A 24,608-nucleotide genomic window follows, 5' to 3' on the forward strand; every position below is an offset into this window, starting at 1 on the left:
CCAATTACTACCGGTGTTTCGCGATGGCCTGCCGTAATAATGGCCTGTGGTCTCCTAATATACCTTCGAGGTGGACGTACCGACGAATCATTATATATAAGGTAACGAGCACGCCTATGCCGTAACCCGTGAAGAATGATGACCACGGCGTGTAACGATAATAAATAATCGGTTGAATATCAAGCAACGAAACGCGGAACGATTCCAGCTCTCCTCGATCCTCCCCGCGATTCCCTCCTCGGGGAAGGGAGAGGAATCTTCGTTGTGGCGGCGGTGGTGGTGGAGGGGAGAAGAGGGAGAACGAAAGGGGAGTACCGGTGATGTCTTCATCCGTGGGTAATTAGAGGCAAGCAATGCACATAAGCGGGACGTTATTTCCACGTAGTGGAACGGATGTCCTCGTATATATGTACTTATTGGTCTTTTCTGCAACGTGGTCTCGTTCCCCGCTTGCTGTCGGCGCTCTTGCAAGAAACGAATCGAGTCGAGGCGGGGTGGAATAAAGAGATCTTTGATTGCAAATAGGAACGAGAAAGAGGTTGGAACAGGGTGGAGAGAGCGAGGAGCAGGCATGACGGAGATGGGACATGATCGAAGGGGGCTGCTACTGGAAAAATTGATCTCTGGAGAGAATGGTGACCTTGTAGAAGGATGTGTATAATTTGATACGAAGAAGTAACTAGTTAAAAATTTGGAGTAAAATCAATTTTAAATAATTGCTCTTAACTAAATGTTATTCAATTTTTAAATAACATTTATTCGTAGTTGTTATAGTTGATCCGTTTTTCATATAACCTCGTTGGCATTATTTGCAATTATTATTGAAGCAATTTATGGAAATAGAAGAATTTTATTCGTAACTTCAATTATTAAATTTTGCCCATCGCTGTGACTCGATTTTTTTAGTTACTATTTATATTTATATATATTTAATATATATTAATAATAGTAATAATATATATAGAAGTAACTATAGTAGTAGTTTTTCATATAACCTTGTTGGCATTATTATTAAATTATTATTGAAGCAACTTATGGAAGTAATTTTATTCGTAACTTCAATTATTAAATTTTGCCCATCGCTTTTTTTAGTTATTATTTATATATATTTAGTTACTTGTATTGTTCCACTAAATTATCTTGTATAAAATTATCATATATTGGAATGGAATTATTAAAAAAAAAAAAGAATGTATTCTTAATTATTACATTATTGTGCCACTCACCATTGTGAAGTTTGCTTTTGGAGGTGTGTAGTTGCTCGATAATGGAGGTGAGGGGTCTGCGGCCAATACCGCTGCCACCCCCACAGCTCCAAGGGGAATCACGCTCCGAGCCGTCCGCCAGATTGTCACAGTCCTGCAAAGCAGAAAGAAAAAGAATTAAACGGGCGGAAGATGACAAGATGGAAAGACACCGGTTTCTACCATTTCCCACGCTTCTACCGCGAAACAAGCTGTCCTCGAAAGTGGATAACGAGCGATGGGATTGGCAAGGGTAATGAGGGTAAAGTAGAGCGGAATTGTGATATTTCGAAAAGTAATCGAATTGAAATGAAACGAGATTATCGGTCGGATATTAAACTGTGCTCGATAGTTTTTTCCTTGAAAAATTGTGTTTTCAAATTTACATCGATTCCTTTCTTCTCACAAAAATATCAGGATACAAGCTATTAGTAATGATATAAAAATTTAATATTTTTCTTTTCTTTTCTTTTAAGTATTATTTTTCGTTCGAAGCTTGTCCACTTTAACGAATATCGACGTAATATAACAACGTCCAAATACAAGTAACTGTATGCGTCTCTTAAAACATTTCAGAAAGAAACACTTGGATTCAAATTAACCGTGGACAAGCGTATTCCCGTAAATAACAATCACATAATGTCGCATAGAGATATAAGAATCACACGGTACGAGGATATTTATGACAGGAGAGAATCCCATAAAGAAGCTAACGGGTCAGGCCTTTTAAGACCGCGCTAATCTTAAATCTTCCCTAAACCGTCGAATCATCATAAAAATGTATTTATAAAACCTGGAGATGCCTCATCTCCGGACTCGAGAGACTTTCAACTTTTCTCTCGAGGATACGTTTCAAAACCGTTAATCCCTATTATACATATACATATATACATATTATATCTTTTCTTTAACCCCCTCTCCTAACTATTCTATTCATTTTCTTTTATATATATATATATATATATATATATATATTTAATTTCTCACGAAAAACTTCTTCTTAAATATTATCATCGAATTAAGATGATCTCGACAATCTTTAAATAGAGTTTAATTAACACAACTCTTTATTTTATCAAACTCAGTAACATTATATATATATATATATACTTAATATACATTAATTTCAAAAAATTCGCGTTATCAACCTTCTCCTTCCTTCCTCCCCTCTCCTTTTCCCAATACCAAAAAAGAAACCATCGCCAGAAACTCGTAATACTCCCATCCCCTTCCTCCCTCCCTCTCTTCCTTCTTTCCTCCCTTCCCTGCGGATATCTCGTTTGAAAAACCGTTCTCGATTAAAAAACCGAGCCGCCTCTCAAAAGGCCGACTGATAATGACGACGCATTATATATACCGGGCGAGGCGCGCACAAGGGAACGCGCGCGCGCGCGCGCGCGCCATCGTGAATCATCGAGGCTCTCGATGTCGGCCCGTATGCTTCGCTTCCATACACAACCGATCCCCGACAAGCGTCGTACGTTACCGATCGACAAATTCCACCGTCCCCCTCCTCCCCCTCCTCTCCCCCCATCCCCATAAATCGACCGCGTATGAGACTCTCGCGCAAATTAACTCCCCTAAGGAGGAGGGATGGGGGGGAGAGGGATCCACGTTTTATCGTAACACGATCGATAAAACTGGATCCAACTCGGAGAGAGAGATGGAGAGAGGGAGGGAGAGGGAGAGAAAGAGAGAGAGAGAGAGAGAGAGTTGGAGCGGGCGGGTTATCCCCGGTTGGATAACGCTTCGAGGCATGACAACACGTCCGCCATCCGATGAACGTGGCCCTAAAGCGAGGAAACTCGATGCCTGGATCCTCGTCGTCAAGGGCCGCGGATAATCGACTTAACGACGAGGCTTAACGACTTCTCGGTAACGGGGCCTCGAACTTCAACCGTTCAACCGTTCCCTCCTCCTCCTCCTCCTCCTCCTCGTTCGGATGTCGTACTACTACGTCGTACTACCACGCCGTGGTGGTCGTGGTGGTCGCGTTGTGTATTACGATCTTCGAAGGGGGGGAATTCTAAACTCTTCGAGGGCAGTGTCCAGGCGAGAAGGAAGAGGAGGAGGAGGAGGAGAGGTGGATCGAGAGGGGGAGGAGGGAAGGTTGAGAGAGGAGCAGCGATCGAGAGACGCGGCCCAAGGGTCTATAATGCACGGGCGACACCGCCATACGTGTCACGGGGAATCGATCCGATCCGGTTGTAAGCCGACCTAACCATAAGTCCGGAGCGGATCGGGCGAGCGCGCGCGGCCACGCTCGTCGAACAAGAGTACCCCGCCTGTTCGGGTCCGCGGCCGACATTATCCGCCCTGTACCCTGTAACACTCGATTCTCGAGTCCGAGTTGATACGAGTGCGTCGTTCACCCGTGAAATATCCGAAAGAAAGTCCGGATTTCCCCCTCCCCTTCTTTCCTCCTCCCTCGAGAGATTCGATATTTCGTGTATGTATATGATTTTCGTAGATTTTCTTTTCGTTTCGCGTTTTATGGAATGGAAGATATAACCTCTTAAACTCTGTCCCCATCTCTAATGGAGAAGGAAAAACAAATGGATCCTTTCCACGATGAATTTCATATTTATGTAATATTAATGTAATTACGTACATGGTGATAATGTGTACTCGTGAAACATCTTTTAAGAGAGCTTTAGCTTTAGATATGGAGAAATCTTGGTTGATACTTGTTTATTCAAGCTTGGATGAGGCAAGACAGAGACGGAGCGAGGCAACTCTCCACGTTGCCGCAGAGCGGCGCGACGCGTCGTCCTATCTCCATCTCGCTTCGTCCGTCACCAAATATTCGATCGCATATAACTTAATAAGATATTTTTCGCATTTCACAGTGACTTTCGTGCTCCTTTTCGTGTTCTCTTCATCTGAAATTTAATCCAAAAGTACTCCACGAATATATATATGTATATATTAACAACTTGTACGTTCCATCATAAGTTTGTAGCAGAGGTGTTAAATCTCTGAGAAAAGAAAAGGAAAGAGAAAAAGAACGATTGGGAGACTCGGTTGATGCGCCGACTTATACCACCTGTCTTCCCTCACGATGCCACTCGAGAAATAATTGCCGAGGAGAGGCGGCCGTAATCGCGCTGGCTGTCCAGGTCGTCCTCGTCGTGGCCATCGTCTTCGTCGTCGTTGTCCTCCTCCTCGTCGACGACGACGAGCCCGACAAGGGTCGAGTCCACTTCGAGGAAACTAAAAGCGCAACAAGCGGGGCCCCGATTCAAGTGGCGTAGAGTGTCATCAGCGGTTTTGCAACGGGCGACGACAACGGCCGACAGTTTTCGCGAGAAGGTTCGAGCCACGTCTACGTACGTGGCATGTTTGCCATCGCGAAACCGGTGCACTCGACAGAGGAAAAGGTTTGTCCAGGTTGTTCCTCGTCCTCTCGAGACATCCTGCCGTTAATAGCGGAGACAGAGGAACCACCGTGGCCTGTCCTTACCGAGGGACGAGTTATGTCGAGCGTAGCCACTCGTGAAAATGATAGAGACGCGCACCATGTGCCTCGAAAGTGCTTTCCGGGAACAATAAAGACTGTGGAGCAACACGTGGTTTGGTATGAGTTTAGAAACGAGGGTTGCGGCAACGGGGAGGAGGGGGTGAACGAGTTACACGATCCTCTGGTGAGGAGAGCTCGAAATTGAGTTGGCAATTAATGGAGCAATCTAAAAATTAATTAATGGAGAAATCTAAAAATTATATCTAATTATATATATTAAAATCTGAAATAGTTATTTCCATATTTTTTCTATCCATTTGTCTACGCTTAAGGGCCCAGAAGTAAGGAAATAATGATTACAGGAACGTGTATCATCAAGGAGGAAGATTCTTGAGGGAGAGATTTTTTTTTTCGACAAATCTTTGTCGAGGATGGACAAGAAACTTATTAAAGGGACAAAAGGGTGCGATTAATTAAGGGCGATGCAAACAAGCATGCGGTCTTCGATTTTTGCAGTGGAAAACATATCTTAACATTTGAATTTTCGTCGCAGTGGGAGCCAGCGTGACCTCAAATGAGCGCTCGTTCTTCAAATACGTACCTGAAGAACACCCGCTGGTAACATCTGCGAACCACGTAGAGGCGCACCGTGTTCAATGTTGTAACGAAAAATTTCAAGCGTGCATTTCTTCGCTGTGCAAAGAATTATAAACACGGAGCTACGGGCAGATAGTTGAAACTATCCACTATCGTGATATTTTTCTCGTAATTTTACGAGAAGAAAGGACAAAAGTTCTGAGATTATAAATTAAAATTATAAATATATTTATTTTAAAAGTGATGGATGATATTCCTGAAAATGTGTTTGATAAATTATTAGGAAATTTTACGAGATTCGATAAAAGATTCTATTTGTACGTTATAAAAGAAATTATATTTTAACGAGAAACTAAAATATATATTGGAAGTGAATTTAGAATTGTTTTTTTTTTTTTTCTATTTTCTTCTCGTTCGAATCGTTCCATCCAGTATTCGCAATAGAAAAAAAGCACATTGGTTATCAAGACTCGAGATGGTCAAGATACCATAAATAGTAGGACAAGTAACGACAAACTTTGTTCTTCGAAGATGCAGCCTTGAAATAATAGCGCTATTCGCGAAGATATATCTCTTGTCTCCAGGAGAAATATTTCTATTTACTATGTCGATTCAAGAGAAATGCTTTAGAAAATTGGCAATAAATATTGTATTACGAATTAATTCATTTCTAAAAGGAAATAATCACCTTTAACCAGCAAACACTTTGATGTTCAATCTATAATATCCCCCAAGCTCAATTTCTCGACAAACTAACATAAACTAAAAAAAACATGAGATTTCATTCAATTATCCTGCAGTTCTCCAATACCAACATCAACCACGTATTTTCTTTCACACAAATCCATATATTTCATTTCTCAATTTACTCTATAATTCTCGAATCAATTATTATATTTCCTTTCATACAAATCCATACACATCAAACAGCACCAATTATATTATACCCTCACTTCTTGACAAACTCGAGATTTCATTCCTCCAATTTACTTTAAAATGCAATATCGATCATATATATTTCCTTTCGCGCAAATTCACATACAAACATCTAAACTCTCTTGACGAAATCAAACACGAAATTTCATCTCTCCACAATGCAATATCAATTATATTCCTCTCGTACGCATTAAAACCAACACCAAATGTTAAGCACTCTCTCTCTCTCTCTTTCTCTTTGTAGATTTACAATCTAAAATCCTCGAATATCAATCATTTATATTTTCTTTCACACAAACTCATTTATTTCATTTCTCAATTTACTCTATAATTCTCGAATGCGATATCAATTATTATATTTCCTTTCATACAAATCCATATACATCAAACAGAACCAATTATATTATACCCTCACTTCTTGACAAACTCGAGATTTCATTCACTCCAATTTACTTTATCTTTAAATTTGCAATTTAATATTTTTTTAAAACTATAATAATAATTTATTTATAAAATAAAACTTTAAATATTAAATTTATAATATTAGAAATTTAATTTTTACAATTTAATTTTTTATTAAGATTTAATACTATTACTATTTTTTTATTTATATTAAATAATTATATAATTTGTAGAAAGATTTTAAGTTAAATTAAATTATTAATCTTCAAAATTAAATCAATTATATCAATTATATCAATTATATTTTCTTTCATACAAATCCATACTTATCAAACAGAATCAATTATATTATACTCACTTTTTTACAAACTCGAGATTTCATTCACTCCAATTTACTTTATCTTTAAATTTGCAATTTAATATTTTCTTTAAACTATAATAATAATTTATTTATAAAATAAAACTTTAAATATTAAAGTTATAATATTAGAAATTTAATTTTTACAATTTAATTTTTTATTAAGATTTAATACTATTACTATTTTTTTATTTATATTAAATAATTATATAATTTGTAGAAAGATTTTAAGTTAAATTATTAATCTTTAAAATTAAATATAAAAATTATTGTTAAATCTTAATTATAAAATGATTTATATCAACAAATCATATATATCAAAAAATATCAACACCAAATATTAAACTCTCTCTCTCTCTCTCTCTATAGATTTACAATTTACAATCCTCGAATGTCAATCACATATATTTTCTTTCACACAAACGGTATTATATACAAGCATGTAAACATAACGCGAGATTTCATTCACTCTTATACACGATGCTCGAATATTATTTCGTTCCACACATTCGTTCGACTCGCACGCCAAATATTCGACACCGATCGCCTTAACCATTAAGCTTCCATATATCGAAGCCACTTACCATTGGATACCAATTGGTACACTCCTGATAAGGAAGGCCGATGGCGTAAATCGGCGGCGGCCCGGTTTCGAGCGATTAGCGGCCACCGTGTAATCGATGCAACCTTTCCGCGAAAGCGGCGCGCTGCTACACGGATATATCGGTATCGACGGACCCCCCCGGTGCACCTCGACGTGCCGCCGCTATGTCGACACGGCATTGTGCGGCTGATCCTCTGGAATCGGCATGTAATTAGCTGGCCCGGTAGGCTACCAGCTGCTCGACGAGTGGCGCACGCTAATGTGCCTCTAATGTCGTTAGCCCTCCTCCGTCCTCCACCTCGCCCCTTTACTCGCTCGACCGGCCACGAGCTTTTAGAGAGCGACGGTAATGCGAGACCGCGCCGGTACGTGGCGCTTTTACCACCACGTTCTCGATTTTGCTTGGGTACAGTTGAAGTTGAAATTGATTGGCTCGTTCGCAGTTGAATTTTCTTTCCACTTGGAGTGAAAAAGATGAAAAAGAGAGAGAAAGAGAGAGAGAGAGTTAGAGAGAGAGAGAGGTATATAGGGATAATCGTTTGACACGTTATGCATATTCGATTTTCCATTACGAAGGAATGTTATTTCACAGGGATGTTATAAAATGAATTGTTGTAAAAGTGATGTGAAAATGGTTTATTAAAAGGATTACTTGGAATGTAAAACTTTAAAGCATTTCTATTAGGACAATTTGGACAAAGAGTCGTTGTCTTTTATATGATTGCTATTGATTCACTAAAATAATTCATCCATTTTTCTTTTTTCGACATTAGAATTAGGAGAAATTTTAATAACTTTAATTTTAAATTTTAAATTTTAATTTTAAGTTATATCATTCGTTACGTTAGGCAAACGTTCGAAATGTTCGTTGTAGAGGATCTCAGAAATGGTAACGATGGAAACAAATGATGAGAGAGATTAATTTTGCTTGTTAAACCACTAGCATTACTAAAATATCGAGCAGAGTACAGTCAACGTGTTAAGAAGGGGGGATTGATTGAATTGTTCTCGAAGAGAAATAGAAAAACTACCTGCAACCAATCCGTGGAATTTTAATCGTGCAAGAATATGAAAGGTTTCGGTGCTGTCACGATATAACTTGGTTATAGTTACTCGTGCGAATTTAATTAATTTACTTCGTTCCAGATGATGACTGCGCGATTTATTATATATACAAAAGATATTATATATACAAAAGATATTATATATACAAAAGATTGAACGAGTCGTAATTACCAGCTCTGTTATTGGCGTAACAGAATTTCGAATTTTTCCTATCTGATATGTAATCGTAAACTTTTTCCAATCTCTATAATAAGTCTTATTCCAAAATTCGATAAATCGATCCTAATTTTCCTGCTTCCAACCAGAACCACCGTCTGTCCTGTATCTCCATCAAAAAAAGATCATTTTTCATCCGAAGATTAGCCTCTCACCGAAAGACCATCCTAGCGCATCCTCTAAAATATCCTTCTTCTTCTTCAGAAGAAGAAGAAGAAGAGGAAGAAGAAGAAGAGGAAGATTATCCCCCTAGTTTGCCTCGTCGCAGGGCTCTATAATGCTGTCAGGGCGAAGTTAACAACAACCGGATGACCCGCAGAGACGATGACGAACGTGATGAGCAAAATAATCGTCCGCATCGATAAACCGAGTAATCCAGGAGATGGAAGGAAAAGGAGGAGGAGGAGTTGTTGTGGCAAGGTTAACCCTCATCAAGGACGCATTAGGGAAAGACTGAAGGGACGTCCCGTGGGGAAAGGGTGAGAACGCGATGCTACCGTCGAGGAGGAATAACATCGATCAAGCCCGCATTCAGTCTGCTCTCGAATAATCCAGTGGTCTTGAATAATCGGCAAAAAATCGATGGTAACGCGCTCTGTATTCAGTTTCGTTTCGAGAAATGTTCGAGAAGATCGAAGGATCGAAGGAGATTCGAAGGGTGGAAATATTATCGGCTAGTAAAATGATGAATTCTTTACCCAGTTAGAGTTATTGAAATTTCTCGAGAAATTTGATAAGAATGTTTAAGAAGCGAATATTTATATAATATAATATAATATTATTGAAATACCGCTTGAAAATTCCCCATTCGTATATAATAAAGTAACAAACTTTATATATTGGAGCTCGGTTAAAAATTCAATTTATCCTTCCACACGTGGAGCACCGCGCATGAAAATAATTCCACAAATTAATTCCCCGCAAAAGTTCGTCGAACTGGTGTATCCAATTAACAATCTCAACGACCAAAACGACCAAATTATTCGAACGCAACGGGTAAAAGGAGCGATGGTATCGCACGCCGAGATGCCATCTCCCCGTGTACAACAACAATTCCGTACACGTGAAAGGTAAAACCTGCAAAATTTCTAAACTCTCTGAGCTCTGGCTGAGTTAACATGGCATACACGCGGAAGAGATTTCCACAGATGCATACACATCGGCTATATATATATATACAGCGATGGATTTTACGAGTGCATTTCGAGTAAATCACCTCGAGTCCACGAGGCGGGGTCTTTAGATGTATCAAATTTTGCCACGCTTTCACCGCAGCTTTCTAACTGTGTAGCGCGAGGTGGACGCGAGGGGAACGTCGTGGAACGTCGAACGAGGTGGTCAACCGTCGACCGCCTTATCGCTCCTCAACAATCTCGGGGGAAGCGCACCTGCTAAGGTAAATCCGGGTCACGGCCGATCTATCGGCCAATTCAATTACGCCCTTTCTCTCTCTGGACGTCGGCCCATCTCATCCCCTCTCCTCCCCCTTTCGATTCTATTTCGTGTTGCGCGAATACGCGACACGAGATGGAATATCTCGAGCTGTAATATCGACAGGGAAAAGAATAAAAGACTTCGTATCGATCTTGTCTTTCGATAGAGACAATTTGTTCTAATATCATCGTGAAGAATTTTTCTTCATGTTTAAGTAAAGGCAGCACAACTAACACGAGTGGTGATTCGAAGTGTGTTGTATATTAGTTAGAAATAATAATTATAATTATTATTAATATAAAAATTAATATAAAAATATATTAGTTAGAAAAAAATAAAAAAAATAAAAATTGTATGATAAAAATTGATGATTTTTTGATATTTAACAACTCGTTTGAATATTATTATGAAAAACAATTTTTCTTTCATTGAATTTGAATATTTTCATGTCATTTAAAAGCATAAATTAAAAAAAAATAATTAAAAAGTATAATATTGGAGGGAAAAAAATAAAAATTATACGATTATCTTTCGATATATTTAACAATTTTGTTCGAATATCATCGTGAGAAGCAATTTTTCTTCCCCAGATTATTGAATTTTGAATTTGAATATTTCCATATATCGTTTAAGTAAAGGCAGCATCTACAAAAATGATGATTCGAAGTATATTATTATTAGAGGGGAAAAAATAAAAATTGTACTAATACTGTAATAATAATTGTGATTATTTTTTGATATAAAAGCAATTTTCTTTCCTATTGAATTTTGAATTTGAATATTTCCATGTCGTTTAAATAAAGGCAGCACCTAACACATGTGGTGATTCGAAGTATATTATTACTAGTTAGAGGAAAAAAATAAAAATTTACACCTAACAAGTGATTTAAAGTGTGTTATATTAGTTAGAGAGAAAAAATAAAAAAAATAAAAATTGTACGATTATTTTTTGATATATTTAACAATTTATTTGAATATTATTATGAAAAGCAATTTTTCTTTCCCATTGAATTTTAAATTTGAATATTATCGTTTAAATAAAGACATAATATTATAAAGAAAAGAATAAAAATTATACAATTATCATTCGATATATTCAACAACTTGTTTGAATATTATTATGAAAAACAATTTTTCTTCTTTTTATTGAATTTAAATATTTTTATATCGTTAAAATAAAGGCAGCACCTAACACAAGTGGTGATTCGAAATGTATTATATTAGTTAGGAGGAAAAAAAGAAAAATTGTACAATTATTTTTTGTTGCAGGCAATTTAACAATTTGAATATTACTATGATAAACAATTTTTCTTTTCCCTTTAATTTTGAATTTGAATATTTCCATGTCGTTTAAATAAAAGCATAATATTAATTAGAGGGAAAAGGAAATAAAAATTGTACGATTATATTTCGATGTATTTAACAACTTGTTTGAATATTGCTACGATAAACAATTTTTCTTTCCCATTGAAATTTTGAATTTGAATATTTCCACGTATATCGTTCAAGTAAAGGCAGCATCCAACACAATACGATCCCCGAACAGGAAACGAGATTCTTGTGTAACGATGTGGCCGCACGAATTCCATCTTTTTTCGCGGCCGAACGCTTCCTTGTGGTATCCTTGGTGAAAAGAGAACCGCGGTTTTCATGGTTCACCAATTCCCTGGCAACTCTTGGTGCCAAATGGAGGGAAGAAAAGAAAGGAGAGGAAAAGGAAAAAAAATTCTATCCGTTACGTAAACACGGACACGGAGAGATAGAAATAAGAGGGAATATTCCCGGATAGATGCATCAACCGCGATGAATTCACGTGGACGATGATTACTAGGAGTGAAAGAAGCAGTTGGTAGTTTTATACTGAATACGGTTCTAATTGCCTTCATTCTTCGCCTACGATTCTCCCTTTATGCATTATACGACCCCTTCTCCTCCGCTCCCCTCTTATTTAACTTGCAAAGCACGAAACTCACGGTAGCTTGGTAATAGCCAATCAACGGGCTGATTGATAGGGCAATCATTCCGCGGCTGATGATCGATCGTGAGAGGGACATTCGAGCGGGGAACGACATTGAGACGTAACAATGGAGATTGCAATGAAAGTGCGAAAGAGTGATTGGGGGCTGGTGAAGTGAGAAAAGGTGAGAATGACCGATGCAATTGTAACGAGGCTTGTTTAATTGTGGGTTTGTTCGCAGCTCGAGTGGAACGTGGTACTATTAACCGGCCTTTTAATTTATGTGGCTTGTTTTAGAACTTTATTGCTTCGTGTTCCAGGTTTTTTTTTCCTCTTTTTCTTTTTCTTTTTTTTTTTTTTTCTGCGGTTCACCCCATTAAGGCGAAGGTGAAATATTATGATATCTGAAAGTTGCGTAAATTGGATATATTATATGGTAAAAAAAAAAAAAAAAAAAAAAGGTAAAAGAGAATTTGCGTTACACGAAAAATGTTATTTTTATGATTCAAAAAGGAATAATTTATTAACAATGTTGCGAACGTAATAGAAGGAATGGAACCCCTGCTCAAAAATTAATAAGTTTTGACATTTGTTTTCATTTCGTTTGGCAAGAATTGATATAAAATACGAAAGAATGCCGTTTAACGTGATATTTTATACTATATAATATATGAAAATACATTAACATAGATTATAAAAATAATACTCAATGATCTTCGACAAATATTCAAGTCTAGTGACTAAAAATAAAAATTTTTACAGGATAATTTTAATAAATTAAATTAATCAAAATAATCTAGAATTCGTATTAATCCAGGAATTTTAATCGAAACACTAAATTGCATGATCTAAAGAATGTTACCCGATACCTCGAACGCAATTAATAATAAATCTGTCTCGCCCTATTATTATGACACGATAGTGCTTACGTCTTATCTAATAATTTCGATCGCACGTTAAATCACGCTCGATGAAAAAAAGGCAAAGAAAAAAGGTTAACAACAATTATCAAAACGCGTAATCTAACGATCTCTGATAAAGATAAATCGAAGATAAACGATCCTCCTCTTTTATAAAACCGTGACACGCGAATTGTTACAACATCGTTCGTTTGTCAATCCAACATCGTTCGATCCATTATACTTTATCAAGTGGAGCAACCGAAGGGGAAATAACGATTCTATCGTCCCGATAAACAATGTCCAACCGAGAAAACGGTTAATGATCACATTTTCCTCGATCGAGCGTTATGCACGCGCGCACGCACGCACACCACTGCCTGCCATTAAACTGGAATTCCAAGAATCGGTTCTTGACATTCACGGGGAACGCGTTCCTTGCGCCGCAATGCCAACTGATTATGCGGCGTGGCAATCGATCACACCATCATTATGCATCACACGGTTCTCACAGGTGCTTGTAACCTTTCAGCGTCGATGAAGAAAATAACTTGTGACTAATCGAAAAGGAAAAAAACTGGCAGAGGTATTAACGCGAGAGGTTAGGGTTCAGTGGCGGCGCCACCTAGCAGCAGCCGTGTGAATGGGAGCCGAGTAGGAAAGGGGAAAAAATAAATAAACAAATAAATAATGGGAGGGAAAATTGAAAAAGAATGCTAGATCGCGGAAGTGGCGAGTTATTTTTCAAGAATTTTTGAAGAATGCCCGATCAACGATACGTGGGGAATAAAGATTCTCGAAGAAGAAATCCTGTGCCGCCATCTAGCTTCCCTGCGAATCAAAAATTCGAGATAGTTGCGAATTAAAAGTTACGAATTCTTGGAAAATTTTTCAAAACGAGATTTTTATTTGCTTATTAAAATTGAACAGAAGCACGATGAATTGTCAATTAATCAATAACTCAATTATCTTAATTAACCTACGTTTATTTCTTAGCGCCTAGTTTCTCAGTGCCTAGTTGAAATTCCTGTCAACGATTGTGTCGCGGAGAAAGTCATCGATTCTTATCTGATTAAGTGAAGTTGCACACTGCCAAGGATCTCCAAAAAGAATTTTAATTTTCTAGAACACGGCAGCCAATCGAAAAAGCAATTCGAACAACCGAGGAAGCTTCGACATCGTGTTATTGTATTTTAACCACTTTTCTGTAGTTTAATAAACTTTAATAAACCATCCCTCTCCCTTTCTCTCTCTCTCTCGTTACTTAACATTCTGAAGAAGCCAGATCTGTAATCGCACAAATTATTTCCTGGGAAAAGAGATCAAGCGCACGAATCGTTCCCTTTGAACATTAATCAACGATATTTCCATTTGGATTCTTGCGAGTTCGAGGTCGAACTTGGAAGGCGCGCTGCCCGAGCTAATTGAAACTCGAACGCCGAAGATAATGACACGCCGCGTATCCTCGTGCCGCGAGCGTTGATTATGAAATCAGTAAGCTGGTAGGTGGTCCCGAACGATTAACGCAACAGCTCGAAACGTTCCTTCTGCCCCTGTTGCTCGCTTGTCCAATATTTACAAGCGTGCAGAGTTTGGAGAACAAGTTTTCGATGGTTTTTGAAGCGCGATGAAACTTTTCCAAGAGATTACCAAGCTTTTTAGAAATCGAAAATTTCGAAAATTTTTACCTCGAAATTCGTGTGGGAATGGGAATAAGAAAATAAGATATTTGGAAATTATGATCGAAAGGATAATGGAAACATTTATAAACGAAAAAGTATCCTTGTTCGTTCAATGTTGAAACGTGGATATATTAATTGTAGGCAAATTGCGACACAAACTCTCATTCCGACATTTGCTACGAATGTTAGGGTAATGGCGAGCATTATTTCTAGTTGAAATTCCTGTCAACGATTGTGCCAACGCGGAGAAAGTCGTCGATACTTATCTGATTAACTGAAGTTAATCTGCCGTGCAACGATTCCTGCTTACTGTAGATGACAATCTAGGAATATTCTGGGTCGTTCGAAGCGCATACGTGAAAAATTAGTTTGGATTCGCCAAAGTAAGTTGCTAAAGTAAAATTTAGCTGATAATAGGCGTATCTTGTTCCAGAAAAAAGATTCATAATGTAAGTCTAAAACTGTTAATTTGAAATTGAAAGTAATATTTTTATATTCTAGACGATATTGTAAGCAGAAGTGATTTACGTGAAAAGTGACAATGAAGGATATAATAAGGATAAATAAGGATTGATTACAGGTAATTTGCCTTGTTCAACTATGCAATTACCAATGATTTTTATAGATTCTCAAAGATTCTAACGATAACGAGTCAATTTCTTCGAACCGAACTTCGTGGAAACGGAAGATTCTTAAAAGCAATGGCGCACAATAAAATTGTGCATACACTAGCATTTATCGAAGACAGTGGATTATCATAATACAATTCCATGAAGCATTAAGTCATCGTGAATTACTAATTCAAATTATTTCTTGAAAGGTCTTTGCATAATTTCTAGAACCTATCATTACATATTCCATAATATTATAATTTTGATAATCAATATGTTCCAGTCACTCCTATTCAATCTTCTTATCAACAATTATTAACAATTACAATAATCGATTAATTATGCACAAATTGCTATATTAATAAAATATCTTTATAAAACCAAAGAAAAAATTATCATACAACTTTATAATGATCTTACAAAATAAAGTATCCTAGTAGTTAATTTTTATAAATTACATAATAATACACATTTTCCTCTTGCTCTTGATAGTGCAAATATCTAATTAAATAGAGAAAGAAAGAAAAAAATGAAGAGGAAAAAGTTCTAGAAAAGATATTAACAAAAATCACGTTCGAAAGCTCAAAAGTAAGAAAAGAAAATAAAATTACGAAAAATTAGGAAGAAAAAAAAAAAATACATAGAACTATTCGATACATCTGACCGTTTAACCGTTTTCTATCTATAATATGAGCGATCGATTGCACAATGCGATTAACAGAAAAGTTCCTAGGAGATATTCAAACAGAACTACGAAAAGCTGGAAAGATCTTATCGAAAATTACTTACTGGATACACGATTTCATAGAGCGTTATTAGAATAGAATTATAAGAATTAGACGTCGTAAAACTGGATTGAAAGAGGGTTTTGAAAAAAATCGAAACGAAGCGGGGCAGGATTATTAACGTGATTAAATAGCGTGGTCTGGGGGTCAAATATGTCTTAAATAGCCGAGTGTGCACGGTTCATAAGTTGCCTGGTATTCCGTGCAACATCCATCCAGCCGAGCCTTCGAATACTCTGTTTCGTGTCAAAAGGTGAAGGTCTAAGAATCGGCCTTGAGGAGGATACGAATACGCTTCGCAACACCGTTCTCCGCCATTTCCTCGTTTTCTCCTCGATCTTGTCTTCCGCAAAATCGGTTCCTTCTCGCTCCATAATCTTTCCATAAACGTTCATATGCTCGATAATCGGGCGGATAATCGTTGTGAAATCCAGGATATCGCGGTCCGGGAAGGAAATGTTCGTTTACTTTCTTTCCTTGTTGGAAGTTCGTTCAACGAGACGAGTACTTATTTATTTCGAAAGTTATTTCGATAGTCGTTTAGCTTTTTATTTAAACTTTTTATTTGAACTTTTATTTATTAATTTTTATGTAATAGAAATGTTTATTTTATCGTTATATATTCATTCATAATTTTTCGTTCTTTTCTTGCCAAATGTTAGAAATGCGAAATTTGTATATAAATAGATTGTCGTATAATTGTATATAATAGGTGTATCGTTGTAATTATATCGTTGATGTATTTCTTTTTCTTCTTTTTTTATTTTTTCCTTTATTTCTCTCTTGGTATATATCAAGTTGTTTTACAGTTTATTTTTATTATGGTAAGTGTGTGAATGCACACGTTTTAATGAACGTTTTCTTCAAGCCTAATAATAAATATTTACCTTTCAAGTGCAAAAATCATCGACATTATACGGACAGATTTTAATCTGAATATTTACTCGATCGAATCTATATTAATTAGAATTGCACGTTGGTTTAATTCATTACGATTCATAATATCCTATCTATCTTATTCATCGATATGTATATATATATATATATGTATACATCTCATTCAGCTGTGAAAATCGCATATTTTAGAAACCCATTTCCATTTATTATTTCAAACTTATATATCTATCTTATCTATCTTAACAGATAAGCAATAATTTAACCATTACGTTAAAACTATTATTCCCTTAATTAATAAAACCTGTCACATCGATTTTCTATTTATTTTCAATCCATTCTGAATATCAAATTAACATATATAAAAGAATAAAAAAAGCTATATACAAAAATTAACAATTCCCTATTTATTATTCGGTCAAATTTCCACTTTCACTTCAAATCCGCATAAATCTACAAATATTTTACCACAACCTCGCGTGGTAAAACAAAACAATATTTTGGAAAGATTCTCACAATATTTTGGAAACTTCTCACAATCCCGTGAGGATTTCATTAACACCTGCCTCGACAAGGCAGCCGATCGGCCGAGCCAAGCGTATCCGATTTCCGTTTTTCAATTCCCGCGTTAACGTCAAAATGTCGGTGAACACGGTTGAATGGCCACGCAAAATGCCCGACGATAATTATCGTGATCACGGGCATACGTCTATCCGTGCGATACGTTCTCCATAATCGATATCTAATACAAGTCAAGGAGCACGTACGATCGACAAGCTTCACGCGCAATTTCCTTCGCGTTTACGAATAGGATTATCAGATTGCAACATATCCCCTTTAACGGCTTATTAACATTAAGAATTCTTTTGCCCACGATTTGCAACATTGTGCCAAAGGATGCAGCCTTCGCTCAACCGTGATCCCTCGTCGGTTTCAGTTTTCTTGCACGTTTGTAGACAGAGGAAGGGAATTTTGGATATAATTTGATACAACAATGGAAAAAGTCGAAGGCTTGCGACTCTTGTATTTGTAGATTTAATTTTTGGTTGGTTGTCACGAATCTATCGTTTTCATCCATCAGTTTCAAAAACTTTTGAGAAATTTTTGAGACATAGAAATAGAAACGTGATTGGATGATCTAATAATTCGAACGAGTGATCCATCATTAAATTCTCGAGGTATAAAGAGAAAGTTAACTTCCGTTCGAACAAGTGGCAACATTTATCCAAAATTGAATTCTTTCGATTTCACGCGGCCATCGATATCCGATAATAATCTTTTAACGAGTGGTGATCCATCGTCGAGTTCAAAAACTTTTGCAAAATTTTTGAGCTATGAAAAGAAACTTAACAACTTAATTCAATCTTAGATTCCAAAGTGACAATTGGAATTTATCCAAATTTATCCAAATCGAATTCTCTCACGTAGACATCCGATAATAATCTTCTGTTCCAACGAGTGGCGATCTATCATCAAAAGTTTTTCAAAAAACTTGAGGTATAAAAGGAAACTTGACTTCCATTCAAATCGAATTCTCTCGATTTCATCGATAATAATCTTCCGTTTCAACGAGTGGCGATCCATCATCGAGTTCAAAAACTTTTGCAAAATTTTTGAGCTATAAAAAGAAACTTAACAACTTAATTCAATCTTAGATTCCAATAAGTGACAACATTTATCCAAAATCGAATTCTCTCACGTAGATATCCGATAATAATCTTCTGTTCCAACGAGTGACGATTCATCATTGAAAGTTTTTCAAAAAACTTTTACAAAATTTTTTCTATAAAAAGAAACTTAACTTCCATCCGAGCAAGTGACAATATTTATCCAAAATCGAATTCTCTCGATTTCATCGATACTTGATAATAATCTTCCGTTCCAACGAGTGGCGATCCATCATCGAGTTCAAAAACTTTTGCAAAATTCTTAAGCTATAAAAAGAAACTTAATTCAATCTTCGATTCCAACAAGTGACAACATTTATCCAAAATCGAGTTCTCTCGATTTCACAATCAAATCATATTCAAAAAACTTTTGCAAAATTCTCGAAATAGATAAAAAAAAAATGCGACTCGATAATTTAATAAATTCCAACGAGCGGTGATTCATCAATTCTCAAGATAGATAAAAAAAAAAGGAGCTTAACAACATAATTCAATCTTCCATTCGAGCAAGTAGCAACATTTATCCAAAACCGAGTTGTCTCTATTTCACGTGATCATCGACATCTGATGATAATCTTCCATTTCAACGAGTCAAATCATATTCAAAAAACTTTTGCAAAATTTTCGAAATAGATAAAAAAAAAAGAAACGCGACTCGATAATAAATTTAATAAATTTCAACGATCCATATTCAAAAAACTTTTGCAAAATTCTCGAGATAGGTAAAAAAAGAAGAAGCTTAACAAGCTTAATAATTCAATCTTCCACTCGAGCAAGTGGCAACATTTATCCAAAATCAATTCTCCCGGCCATTTCACACTGCCATCGACACCCGAACAAACACCAAACACGCTTCATTCATTCGTCGGAATAGAAGACGCGACGCCAAACCTCTTCCCCTCCCCCTCCCTCCCCCGCCCCCCGTTCCTCGAGGGAGAGGAACCCGTAAAGCAGGATTTACGAGTCCCCGTGGAATCGATTTCACCGATTTCACGAATAGCCAGAATATCCCGCCACTGTCCTCCACCTTCTTCTTCTTCCCTCTCCCCCTTCTTCTTCTTCTTCTTCTTCTTCTTCTTCTTCTTCTTCTTCTGGCCGCACGTCAGCCAGGACAGAAGAAAATCCCGTGACGTCCCGACTGTGCCGTGTGTGCGCGCCCTGGTACCGCAAAAAAAGGTCGGTTCGGTTCTCGATAACTACCGTGCACGCCGGTGGTTACGCCGACAGAAAGGAAGAAAGGAAGAGAGAGAGAGAGAGAGAGAAGGGGGGGAGGGAGGGAGAGAGGAGAAACGAAGAGTATAAGCCATACTGGAAATACGCAGAAGGAGAAGAGGAACGGTATAAAAGAGGGGGAGGGATGACGAAAAGAGAAAGAATGAGGTTGGAACTGGGTACCCTTCTCCTCCTAGTTGGTCCACATTAATTAACCTGCTCTCTTAATTGCGCGGCTTGTTTATTGCATGGCCACGGCCATTTGTCGATGGTCTGCCTCGGCCTGGCCGCTGCATAGAGGGCTATTATCCGATCTCTACTTCGCCCTCTCTCTTCTCCCTCTATCGGCGAGCCGCCGCGCATATATACGCGGTATATATCGATTGCTGAGGGGGGAGGAGGCCGCCTTCTGTAATCTACATACGGCCGCGCCGCATTCCTATCCGCCGATCGGACCAAACCGAGGATATTTATCCTCCCTTTCGAATCGAATTTTCGGCTGATGATTCACGACCGATCGCTAACGAACTTTTCTATGTATAATACGGTAGCTGAAATCGGTAGCCGAATCACCAAACATGAAATTGCGCACGTCTTCAAACTGGCGCGTCCAAATCTTCAATTGGAACTCGTTGGAACGTAATAAAAATTTGAAATTTCTTCCCCTTCTTTCTTTAAATCCAATTGTCCAAAAATTTCTAAGTCAAAAATTCTTTAAATTCGCCTCAAAGAGGATCTCACGCGAAACACACAGTGAACCTCTCGCCCCTCTATCCCAAGCTATTCCAAAGGAAGGTTCGAATAACGAAGCCAGTCGAAATCGTGAAAGAGAGACGAGGGAGGGGGGGAGCGTGGCGCAGGTGCACCCGTCTAATGAAGCAATCCTGAAGAAGCGGGAGTCCAGTCCAGTGTAATCCCCTCTCCCCGAATCTCAAACTGAAGAAACAAGATCCACGAGGGAAGGATTCCCTCGCGATGAAAAACGATTCCGCGCGAGAGAAAGTGGCGGGGCGCGGATGATCCGATCGGTGATGAACCGTCGAATCGTTTTAATTAAGCAACGCTGGCAATTAGTAATTGCTCGGTAGCCTCGAGTTCTGAGGCCAATATGAGCCCCTGAGGTGAGCTCAGTTCCAATCAGAGGAGGCCCTGCCACGGATGTTTACAGCGGGGGCCTCGAATCGGGGGCCCGGGCCCATACTGTTATCATAAGTCGAGTTTTTCATTGACGGTAGCCGCGGGTCGAAACCGGTCCATGGAGGTCGAATCGCGGAGGACCGAGGAGGCAACGACAGAGGCTGCCATAGAAACGAGAGAAGAGGAGGAAAGGAGGGAAGAAGGAGAGGGAGAAGAGGAGGAGGAGGAGGAGGACAACGAAAGGGAACGGCAGACGGAGAGGAGAGCGCACGTTGTTGCATGGCGACCACGACCTCGTGAGCCACCAGATCTTTCTCTCTCTCTCTCTCTCTCTCTCTCTCCTCTCTCTCTCTCTCTCTCTCTTCCTTTGCTGACCGCGTCCATAAAATGCTAAAATGCTCTTGGGGTAGAACGACACGCGATATTCCACCACGGATGTTTTCTTTTCTTTCTCTCTCTTTCTCTTTCTCTCTTTCTCCTTTCTTTTTTTCTCTTGTTTTCGATGCGGAATATCAACCAAGCTCGTCGATAAATTGAACCGTGTACGAGTTGCGATTCGCGCCAATGGAGTACTAGTTCAGTGAAAAGTGTGCGTTTTTCACGTTAGACGTGTTTCTATTTTTTTCTATTATATCTTTCATATATTTTATATATTTCTATTATATATCTTTTATATCTTACTTTTTTCTATATCTATATCTATATATATATATATATATATATATAGGTTATTCTAACCTATCGAACTATATATAACCTATCGATTTCTAATTCGCAGAAAAAATCCAACTGAGATGAGAAAATGAGAGAATGGCAGAAAGAAGAAGAAATGGCAGCCCGATAACAACACGGTTGCATATTTTCAAGAGTAAGGGATAAGAATTGGAAGAGGAGGGATTTAGGAGGAGACGGATCGCCCTAACCTAGTGCGTTCGCGTTCCACGCCGGTAGAAAGAAAGAGGCGCGAGGGAACGAGATGGATGGAGAGAATGGAAAGAGCGAAACGGAAGGAGACAGCGGCGAGTTACGAGAGTCGAACCTATTTTCGGTCGGCAAAATGCAAGCAGAACGATAGTCCCGTGATGCATCGCGGCATATGGCGTAAATCAAGCAGCTGCGACGACTGATTCCAGTGGTACCAACCCACGCTCGCATTATATCAGCTCGAGAGGCATATTTATTACCCCAGCCCGCCTAGATTGGAACAAATGCTGCGTTGCACCAGACCCATCCGTACCCACCGCACACAGATAAGTCGCTGAATTTTGTATTATTCGATGTTGCCGGTCTTCCCATCAACCGATGATGCACGCTTCTCCGTCCGATTTTTTACGAGGCGTATCTTCGATCGAACATTTTTCAAATGCACTTATCAATAATCCATCGATCCACATGTATCTTTAAAACTTTTAAAAGCGTATGCATCCAAAGGGACGACGAAATTGAGCCTGCCTAATTGCAACTTGTAATAAGAAAAAAGAAAAAGAAGAAGAAAAACATATTCAATTTATTCAATTTATTTCCATTTATCATATAAAAGTTTCCCTTCCATTTCCAGCTTTTTCTCATACAAGATTGACCATTAATTGCAATTTGTAATAAGAAAAAAAGAAGAAGAAGAACACAATTCAATTCAATTCAACAACTTTCCGATTTCCAACCTTTTTTTTTTTTTTTTTTTTTCATATGATACTGGCCGCGTGTATATACAAATACCGATAGCCAATCAAGGAATATTAATAACTGAATCGATATTTATGCTAGCCTCGGCTAACGAGCATCAACTTTCACGTTAATAATACGATCACTCCAGGAAGCTTTCCATCGTATCTACCGGGAGAGACCCTTTTACCGGACGACATCAAAGAAGAACACAACAGTGAAGAATACGCGCTCATGTAAGTTTCATACACGAGCGAGGTACCCCCGTATTGATAATAATGCGTACGGACGCCGCGTATGCACACGCGCGATATAAACGCGGCACGGAGATGGCCGAGGGCACGAGGAAGTCGGGATTTGTGGTACCAAGAAGCCGTGATTGCCGTGGCCCTCGCTGCCACGTTCATTACCGATCGCGCCATTAATCTGGAACGGTCTGATGGCTCGCAGGCTAGTAAATATCTGGAACGATAACATCTGCGACTTAACATTCGTTCCACGGATCCCGGAGTGTAAGGGTCCCCGACTTTTCATACCAACTCATCCCGGCCGGTGATCGAAACGTTCGAGTGGATCCTGTTCCGGGAACAGGATCTCTCAGTCGACACGAGATTCATCCAATTTTTGATCGTTCTACGTAATTTGTTCTCCAAGGAAGAATTTTGTTCTCTATGTAAAAATCGTAAAATTGAGTAATCGAGAATACCGGGGGATTTAAAAGTTTTTAAGCATTTTTATGCGGTACGTTGGAATAAGAATTTATTCAATTTATTTCCATTTATATCATATAAAAGTTTTCAGCAATTTTTTACAAAATTGACCATTAATTGCAATTTATAATGAGAAAAAAATGAAGAAAAGACACGATTCATCCAATTTTTGATCGTTCCACGTAATTTGTTCTCCAGGAAAGAATTTTGTTCTCTATGTAAAAATTGTAAAATTGATCGTAATCGAGAATACCGGGATATTTAAAAGTTTTTAAGCATTTTTATGCGGTACGTTGAAATAAGAATTTATTCAATTTATTTCCATTTATATCATATAAAAGTTTTCAGCAATTTTTTACAAAATTGACCATTAATTGCAATTTATAATGAGAAAAAAATGAAGAAAAGACACGATTCATCCAATTTTTGATCGTTCCACGTAATTTGTTCTCCAGGAAGGGAAGAATTTTGTTCTCTATGTAAAAATCGTAAAATTGAGTAATCGAGAATACCGGGATATTTAAAACTTTTTAGGCATTTTTATGCGGTACGTTGGAATAAGAATTTATTCAATTTATTTCCATTTATATGATATAAAAGTTTTCAGCTTTTTCTCATACAAAATTGACCATTAATTGCAATTTATAATGAGAAAAAAAATGAAGAAAAGATACGATTCATCCAATTTTTGATCGTTCCAAGTAATTTGTTCTCCAGGAAGGGAAGAATTTTGTTCTCTAGAGATGTAAAAATCGTAAAATTGATGAGCAATAATTATAAAATACCGGGGGATTTAAAATTTTTTAAGCATTTTAATGCGGTACGTTGGAATAAGAATTCATTTTTCTCTTCCTTCTTAGCTTAGAATCGCTATAGAATTTGTAAATCCTTATAAATTTTCATTCGAGTTGAAAATGAGTAGAGAACGATTGCACCAGTATTGTCAGATATTATGATGATTAACAAGTGACAAGATTTAACATTGGTAAGATTACAGTCTTCTGCACAAAAATAAGACGCAACCCCATACCACTTGCACGCAACAAAATCCTCTAAAGACCCAATCCCTTGCACAC

The 24,608-nt window shown here is 37.7% G+C and overlaps 1 long non-coding RNA gene across 1 annotated transcript in view; it reads right to left on the minus strand.

Annotated features, from left to right (window-relative positions):
* Window positions 1–1,227: 1,227 nt before the first annotated feature.
* LOC122712145 overlaps window positions 1,228–24,608 on the minus strand; it is a 54,166-nt gene continuing 30,785 nt past the window's right edge. Inside the window, exon 3 of the long non-coding RNA XR_006346267.1 lies at window positions 1,228–1,359. This is a non-coding gene — a long non-coding RNA (uncharacterized LOC122712145). The remainder of the gene's footprint in view (window positions 1,360–24,608) is intronic.

This window comes from Apis laboriosa, unplaced genomic scaffold, assembly GCF_014066325.1.
Source record: "Apis laboriosa isolate Shangri-la unplaced genomic scaffold, ASM1406632v1 scaffold19_cov150, whole genome shotgun sequence".
Taxonomy (NCBI): domain Eukaryota; kingdom Metazoa; phylum Arthropoda; class Insecta; order Hymenoptera; family Apidae; genus Apis; species Apis laboriosa.